Genomic DNA, 9,272 nt, shown 5'->3' with positions numbered 1-9,272 from the left:
ACTCATCTCTCCTTCCCCTCATACCTGCTCTTCACCCTTGCAACCTCCCCCCAATAGAGGTGGGAAAATCTTGTTGTGGAAGCTGTAGTGTGTCACAGTATGTCCCACAGTACACCCTTCTGTCCACCCTTCTTTGCTTGCAAAAGTTCATTGCAGTGAGTCTTTGGTCTGGTACAAGGCCTCTGGCTTCTGTGATACTGCAGGCTTACCGGAACTCTTCTGTTGTTGCCCTGTAGTTGTGGCTCTCTAGGCCCCTTCATGCATTGCAGCAGTTCAGTGATGGGACAGATTTTGGGCTGGGCTGATCTAAAGCCCTGGATCTGAGCCTGGGAGGTATCTGAACTGGTCAGCCCATCAGCTCTCCTGTGCCCACACCACCAGGTGAGCTCTCCTGCCCTGCCCTGACTGGCTCACCCAGTGCTGCTGTCAGCAATGGGCAGAGCCAGCTCTCTTGCTCTCGTGCCCTTGGGGTTGACTCATCTGCACCCACACTATCAGGGCCGGCTCTGCTGCCCAGGCAAGGTGTAGGATCCACTCTTATGAGTGCTGTAGCTGGTGGGGGGAAGGGATAGCTCTCCTGTGCCCAGGCCAGGGGTGGGGCCAGTTCTGCATAGTCCTATGATCTCAGTATGTCCCCTGGCAGCAGCCCAGACCAGGATATTTGCCTGGCCTTTGGTAATAACAGACCCCTGCTGCTGTAGGCCGTGCACCCAGACATTAGCCCCAGTGGCAGCATAGACAGGACCCCACCATGGTCTCAGATGCCATCACTGGCTACTCCTATCAGGCTGTTCTTCACTATCCTGGAATCTCCAGTTTTGCCTCTCTTCATTGTGCCCATATCCTTCTGTTTGTCTTTCTCTCTCATTTCTCTACCACTTGCTTGCTCCTTTTAGTGGCGCTCAGGGTTTCTGAGTGTCTGGGGTCTTCTCGGGTGGTTTCAGGAGTGCCATACCCCATCTATGTGTTAAGGTACCAGACTGGCCGTCACCTCAGGCTGGCTCCCTGTCCAGGCCCCATGGTGGTAGTCCCAAGCTTACCCCTCGCCAGACCCGACTATGTAGCCCCATGCAGGGGTTGCCTGTCTCCAGCTCACTCCTACCTGGGGCCATGGTCCCAGGCAGGATTCTCCTACTCTCCAGCTTGCTCCTGCTGGGCCACACAGCTCCTGGTGTGTTTCATCTCCCTGGCCAGCGCCGCTCCCTGGGAGCCTGTCCAGGCCTACAGGGTGCTGAACTGGTCATTATCTCCGGCTATCCCTGTCTGACTCACTGGTGCCAGACTGTTGGTCATCTCAGGCTTGCTTTTTTCAGGACCGTCGTTCAGATGTTCAGAACACTGAAGGTAGACATAGCCTCTCTCCTCTGCCACCTGCTGATGCACACGTGACACAGCAGCCACACCTGCTATACCTACGCCTCTAAGGGCAGCTCCTGAATTTTTTTTTTTTTTGGTTCATGACCCAGTACAGGGTTGGGCTGAGTAGCACTGATGGTGATTGAGAAGGCAAGCCTGAGGCTCACCATGAACCAGGCATTCAGTGTGGGTGTTTCCAGTGAGAAGCAAGGCTCGGCAGGGGTGGCAGCAGGCACGGGCTTTGGCTGTGTTACCAGCTCCTCTGTGAAAGTATCACTTCCTGGCTTTATTGTACTTCTAACCTCTTCTTTTCCAGGCCATTCTGAGTGCCCACCATTTGTCAGAGGGCCCATTATATCTCCCCACATCCCCATGTGATATTTGTCTCAAGCTGTCTTTAAACTCCGAGGGCAAGTAGGGTGCATATAGCTTACCTGCCCCTTTTTACACTGGGCTACGTAGGAAGGTACTGATGGTGCTTCATGGTCATGTCGGGTGTTTGTTTCATGATAGCTGTAAGCTATGTGTGTACTCTCTGAAGTAGGTAAGTAGATGGGGAAGGCACCCTAGGCAGTGAGCACCATGGGGAGGCCACCCTGGGGAATGAGTGCCACTGCTGTCCCAGCTAGGGTCTCCCACCTCATCCTGAAAGCAATACGCTGCACAGTGTCATCTTCAGCCCTTCTTCTATGCTCCAGATGGCTGGCAGAAGTTGTGTGCTGGCACTGGGTACGATGCTGATACGGGGTGCTTGTTCTCAGAAGCTTTTCTATAATAAATGATACTTCCCTAAGTGCTCATCAGGAAGTGGGGACACCCTCAGGGTGGAGTGGAAATTGCACAAGATTTCAGCAGGCCAAGAGGATTTGGATTCTGTTTGCTGCTGTTCCTCAAAATGGGGCACAGTGCTGGGCACGCGCAGAAGGACACAGGTCTGGACCCCCAGGGTCAGGGTGTTGGATGGCAGCCCTGCAGCCTTGGCTCAAGAGTGAAACTGTCGTCACACTCACTTGTTAGAAGAGTAATGTTCTCATCCCCAGCTCAAGCTAGGGAAAAGCCGATTTGACAGGGACAAGAACAACGCAAGGGATGAGCAACAGGAATTCATGATTCACTTTTCCCTGCTGTCTTCAGTTGTGGTCTACAGTCATGTAGTCCAGAATCTGAGGTGCATAGGAACATTCTTTCCGGAGAAGCAGGGGCTGATGCAGACCTACCAGCATCCAACATGTAAGTGCAATGGAAAGTTAGGAGCCCTGAGAAGCAAGCTGTCAGCTGGGATCTGCGGAAGCAGCGATGCCTCTGAATCCCTGCTGAAGCGTGTGTGCTTTAATGTTTTAAAAACAGGATAGAAAGCATTGTAAGCAAAACTCAACAGACTACCAAAAGTACACAGCAGTGGCAAGAACTGTGTTGAACATTGAGAGGTGAAAACTAAGCCGTGGGATAAACTACTACATGATCAGTTCACTTAGCTTGGTCAAGACTGAATAACGAGCTGGAAAATGGAGTCACCCAGAGGAGGGACTGTGTGAGTACATTAGAAACTAGGAGAAGATTCAAAGGCACAGTGGGAGATGTGTTAGTCCAGCTATGACTTGAGGTGCCAGGAAAGGTTTTCGCCCCTTAGGGGCCTCCCCTTCTCTGATAAGAAGGAGAGGGGGGATGGTGTGAGCAGGACTGGGAGGAGAGGAGAGAGAGGCTGGGATTGGGATATAAAGTGATTAGACAAATTAAAAAGGAATTGCAAAAAGAGACCAGCAGAAGATACCTAGCCCTTCATGGAGTCTCAGGGTTTAGGGAGGGAAGCAGCATGTTAAAAGACAGTGGCAGAAAACTAGATGCAGGGATTTCAGAGAAGCCCAAAGCATGAAGAAATAAAAAAACCCTGTGTGAACTGCACAAAGCCATAGTGTTAAATGTCTAGCAATAGTAATATGAAAATGGGAATCACTAGAGACAAAACAGGAGATGACTGGCCTGAGTGTGTGAGCTAGCATGTTCAGTTTTCAGAGCAGCTGCTGAAATGGCAAGACTCCAACATTGCCGTTTCAGGGCTCTACGATGGTTATAATGTGTGTGTCCACACCATCAGACGTCCTATAGACAGAGGGTTAAAGGTCAGTCTTGGTCACATGTTCCCTGTGGGTTCTGTGGGGCCTGAAAGATGAACTATGTAAGACAAGTGAGGGCCACCTGATTCTGAGCTTTCTACCCCAAGGGTGGCCCTACTTTGGCCTCTAGGCTCCAGACTCCAGCCTTTCAACTCTAAACCCTCAGTTATGATCTGTATAGGGACTGGAACATCTTGATTCTGGAGCTCAGCTCTTATGGTTCATCTCAGACCCAAAGTGGACTTGGTTTATCTGCTTGGGCCTGTCAGCTGCGGTACTTCTTATTAAACAGGCCAAATTTCCAAGGATGCACAACATCTGCTGAGCATCCAGAATCATGGGAAATGATCAGAGTTCTGTCAGAGTGAACAGAGGTAGACCTAGCACATAACTCCACAGAGTCCTACTTAGCACGGGGACAGTGCTATGTCACCTGACCCCAGTGTCAGCAATGGTTCACCTTTGCACTAACACCCTTAATCTGGCCTCACCCCATGCATACACTAGGACACACATGCATACACAGCCCTGGGGAGGCTGGAGACTCGAGGCCTTGTGATGTCTCAAAGGAGCCCAGCCTGTCCTTCAGCTGTGCTTCCATGTCAACCTGAGGCTTGCAAATGGGTGAGAGTCAGAGCTTTCCACTAAGGAGGTTGGCCTCAACCTATGCTGTCTTGATGCTTGGCTCTGAGTACATGTTCTTGTCAACTTGACCTTGAAAGTTATATGGTCCAGGACCAGCCACCACAGATTCTGCTGGCCAGACACCAGGGATGCCCTTAGGCCTAGAGCTTATCACAGGGCCTCTGGCAGAGGTGTTCTCTTTCTCTGCTAGCTCTGTGTCCCTTTGTTCTCTAATATTTCAAGAACCACATTTTGCAATGCCTTCTCAAAGACCATCCTACGTAAGACAGCTCATCTCCTGCTCTCTTAAGAAAAGCATACTTCAAGACCTGACAAAGAACAGGTCTCTCTCCTCACCATCGTAAGGCAGTTCTGGGCTCTCTACTGGATACTGTTCACAGCTCCTAGGAGCCAGCAGCACACCAGGTCAGTGCTGAATGCATTTGTTTTATCATCAAGCACCTGGATCTACCCTGCTGCACTCCCACCCAGAAACTTAAATGAGGCCCACTGAGGCATTTGTACTTTGTCCTACTTGCTCTTGGCTTTCAAGTAAACTCTTGGGTCTAGACTCTTGATCCTAGACCCATCCAGCATTTATAACCATCTTGCTCCACGTATAGATAGTGGCATATTTAACCTCATAGGGAGACTTGTGGCTTATATACCATGATACCACCTGTGTCCTTGGGCCAGGGGACCATGCTGCACCTCCTCATATTTCACCTTGTCCTGACTCAGCACAGGTGGCCATCTCAGGAACCTGCAGATGGAGCACCTGAGGCCCTTGTTGCCATCTGGCTGCAAGCAATCCAGGTTCTTCCTAGAACTCTACTGCCACCACCTACTCTCTAGGACAACTGTCCAGAAACACCTAGACAAGGGTCTTGGGCTGGTGAGTCATTAAGGATGTGTTCCCAGTAGATGTTAGTGAGAAATGGGGACAGGGATGGGGAGAGGAAGGGGACCACCCAGCCCAACTGCTACTTCAGAGAAAGGCTCTGCTCAGCCAGGTCAGCAGGGACACAGTTTGTCTATTTGCAGATCAAAGCAAGAGCCCATCCCAGCCAGCCCTTGGATTGAGGATTCCTTAAGGGGAGACATTCTAGGTACTTCCAGCTTAGCATGTGGGGGCAAAGTCCCTTAAGGAAGTTTCTCCCAGGTGTGACTCAGGAAGGAAAATGCAGGGACCAGGTAGTGTATGAACAGTATTGGGGCTCAGGACACATGGCTGTCTGACAGGGTCCTTAGCAGGCTGTCTTGCAGTTAGCTCTTTGGGGGTATATGACTTCACTGGAGTCTATCCCGTCTCTGCATGTAAGCCATTTGAAGTCACTTCATCTTTGTAAACACTGTGTATTTGGTGACATAGGTATATTTATGGATATTGATTGTCAAATATTCCTTGGTTTTAGTTTTGATTTTGTTCTATATCATGTAAACTATTTGATTCAGAGTTTAACAAGGTGGGTTCACAAAGACTGACTTCTTCTAACCGATCGCTCAGGCCATAGGTGCTATAGGTGCCCATCTCAGCTCTTTTTTGTTTGTCTTTCCTTGATACAGTGTATGCTGAGTATGAGCAAGCCACATTTCAGCCTCTTTCCATCTCCTGCATATTTAATTAGAAGACCCCAACTGCCTCACAGACATCCTCCTTTCAGTTGTAACTCACACCACTGTAGTATCTGTTCCTGGGGATCTTTCCCTAGTGACATGACTGTGACATGTCTACCTTTGGGACAGATCTCTGGATGACAAGATGTTAAGCCCAGGATAGACCTGGGAAGTACATACCTGTCTATGTCCTGTGGTTTCCTGATGGGCTCCAGCAGCTCAGCTGTCACCTGAATTTCTCAGACTTGGAGCAAGACTGAGCAGGTTCTGTGCATTTGAGGAACATTTGCTTTCTTTTGTGAGGTCTCTTCTGGCCTTAGGTCATGTCTCATTTGGGGCTGTTGGTCTCTTCTTTGTTCTCAACTTCTTTTTCTGTGTCCCAGGCATTGGGCTGGTGGAATAGCTCAGTCCTAGAGTGCTTGCCTTGCGTGCACAAAGCCCTAGGTTCGGCCCTCAGCACCACAGAAACCAAACCACAGCTCCATGCTACAGGCATTAACTCTGACAGGGGCTGCGGGTGCTTTGTCTTCCCATCTCTTATCTTTTTACATTGTTGTTGATTTTATTTCATGAAAAGGAGCATATACATATATATGTACATATGTATATAGCCAAGTTTACTAAACTTTTCTTATGTTATTCCACATTTTTTATTCACAATTGGAAAAGCATTTTCTACTTTCAGGTTTTAAGGAAATTTACATTTTTTCCCTCCTAACGCATAGTTTTTAACTTCTTTTACCTCTGAGTTGCTGTCTTCGTTACTGTTCTATTGCTGATAAGAGACACCATGCCCAAGGCAGCTTATTAAAACAAGCAAACAAACAAAACCAAAAAACCAACACATTTAACTGGGAGCAGTTTCAGAAGGTTCCACCATCATTATGGTGGAGAGCGTGGTCATAGGCAAGAAGGCTGGCAGGCTCGGTGCTACAGCAGTAGCTGAGGGCTTACTTCCTGATTTGAAAGCAGGAGGCAGAGAAAAAGAGAGATTGGCCCTGGCATGGGCTTTGGAAATCTCAAAGCCCACCCTCAGTAACATTTCACCTACAACAAGGCCTCACCTCCTAATCCTTTGTAAACAACCAGGAACCAAACATTCAAATAGATGAGCCTATGGGGGCCATTCTAATTCAGATCTCCATAGTTGCCAATCCAATTGCTGTTCCCCAGAGTATGTGTGGTTCAGCAGCAGAGTGCTCATCTAGCATGCATGAGCCTGTCCATTCATCACCCACTGCAAAAATGACAACGAAAAGACAGAATTTGAAGACTAGATCCCGGTGTCATTTCTTGGCCATTATCCAGTTAACTGCAAGTCTCCTTTGCCTTAGCCTCCATGTTATTATACTCTGAAGCTCTCAACACACAGGATCTGCATCTTTCCTTTGCCTGTGCTCTGTCTACAGGCCCTTGCCACTTTAATTTTCTTTCTTATCATCCAGTAGGCCTGGGCTGTGCCATCACTTTGCTTTTCACTGTTCTGGCTCAGCTATTGTGGTACTTTGGGCAAAATGGCCCCCATAGGGCCGTGGGAGTGGCACTGTTAGGCCTTGCTGGAGTAGGTGTGGCTTTGTTGGAGAAGGTGTGCCAGTAGGGGGCCAGCTTTAAGGTCTCAGGTGTTCCGTACACCCAGTGTGGCTGTTACTTCTTGCTGCTTGGGAATCTAAATGTAGAACTCACAATTCTTTCTCCAGCACCATGTCTGCTTGCATGAGGCCATGCTTCCCACCATGATGATAATGGACTGCAAGCCAGTCTCAATATTTTCTTTTATAAGAGTTGCTGTGGTCATGGTGTCTCTTCACAGCAATAGAAACCCTAACACAGCTATTGTTAAAGACTCCTCTACACACTTCACAGTAGAGAAGTTTCTAGGAAAAGCATGGTGACATTGTGCTGGAATTTATACAATCAACATGTTAGGAAGCAAGCCCTCCTTTGCAGCACACAGTCTTCTGTTTATTCAATCCTCAAGCATGCTTTGAGCATCACTGCTACCTTTGTTTTCCATTGTTACCTAGACTTTTATCACACTTTCATCTTGCTGTCTTGGGAGGTTTTAACCCCATCTTCTTTTATGAGTGTTTAGCCTTGGGGTAGGTGAAAACACAGGGTCCTGTTGGCAGTATCTGCATCTGCTCTCTGCTCTCATCCTCTAGGCTCTCTCTCTGGCTTTTCTGTAGATTCTTGGAAAGTGTCTATATCCTATGAGCTGAACTTAGAGGTGGTACCCATTTCTCACTGGTTCTGCTCATAAGGGATATAATGACCAGTTCATTCCAAGTACCAAGCCAGGATGAGATTACCAGGAGAGAATAGAAAAGACTTAACATTTGTTAATTGTCTCATGACTGTGACAAAATACTTGACAAGAAGTACCTTAAGGCCATGATGGAAGGAGGCATATGTGAGCATGAGGAAGCTAGCCACACAAGTCTGCAGTCACACAGAGAGCAAAACCTCAAGACCCGTATCCAATGCCTTTCTCTGAATGTCTACCTCCCAAAGATTCCACAACCTTCCAAGCAGTGCTAACAGCTGGAGATTAAGTATTTGAACACATGAGTCAGTGAAATATTTCAAGTCTGTAGAGAATATTTCAAACCACAACAGGATCATAGGTCTAACAAGGCTTGGGCAACAAGAGTAGGGCAGGAACAGCCATATCCAAAGAGGTCACATTGCCTCACAGGATGGCTAAATGACTCACCATGTCACTGTGTGCCTCAGGCTCCAGCTGAAATGCCAGAGAAAAGGAGAGTTTCTACCTGGCTTCTAAAGTACAGAGAAGGCTCAGCAAGGTGTCAGTCCAGAGTGTACACAGTGGAGGATCTGGGAAGAAGGTTCCAGGAGGCAGGATACAGTCAGCCAGATATTGTGGAGACACAGAGAGCTAGACATCACTGGATCCAGGACATCAGGAAGAATAAACAGTGCCGGAGAGCAGCAGAGATCTAGGGCAGTTCTTCCTGGGAATATCCTGTGACCACAGGCAGAGTAAGAGCCTGTGTTAAGGTCAGGGTGCTGGCTTCATGTTTCTGTCCTCTGACAGCTACATCCCATTCTATGCTCCAGATTTATCCTGAACCTATTCAGGCAGTGCCACATCCTTCATGGCCAGTGTTCCTGGTCTCTTCGTCTCAGTGGCTGGCAGAGATCCCGACAATCCTCTGCATGTGGGTGCTTGTCACGCTGTCCTCGTGGCCTCTAAACTTGCTCACTTGTCCCTGTAGGGCCACCTTAGGCTCCTTCTTGCTCAAGTTTCTCCTTCTGCCTAGCTTCAGATGTTGGTTTGAATGAGAACAGCTCTCATAGGCTCATGAGTTTGAATGCTTGGTCCTCAGTTGGTAGCCATTTGAGGAGGATTAGGAGGTATGGCCTTGTTGGAGTAGGTCTGACCTTTGGAGGAAGTGTGTGTGTGTGTGTGTGTGTGTGTGTGTGTGTGTGTGTGTGTGTGTGTGTGTGTGTGTAGAGGGTGAATGTTGAGGTTTCAAAAGCTTATGCCTGTGTTTCTTCTCTACCTGTAGTTCTCAGCTTTTGCTCCAGCATAGCAGTCTA

General features: G+C 48.4%; 1 pseudogene; it reads right to left on the bottom strand.

The window, feature by feature from the left end:
- Nucleotides 1–1,305: 1,305 nt before the first annotated feature.
- On the bottom strand, nucleotides 1,306–1,431 carry LOC132651921 (small nucleolar RNA SNORA17; annotated as a pseudogene).
- Nucleotides 1,432–9,272: the final 7,841 nt, after the last annotated feature.

The sequence above is a fragment of the Meriones unguiculatus genome, chromosome 1 (assembly GCF_030254825.1).
Source record: "Meriones unguiculatus strain TT.TT164.6M chromosome 1, Bangor_MerUng_6.1, whole genome shotgun sequence".
NCBI classification, from domain to species: Eukaryota; Metazoa; Chordata; class Mammalia; order Rodentia; family Muridae; genus Meriones; species Meriones unguiculatus.
The sequence above is the reverse complement of the archived record's forward strand: the minus strand, read 5'-3'. Positions and strand labels throughout refer to the sequence as shown.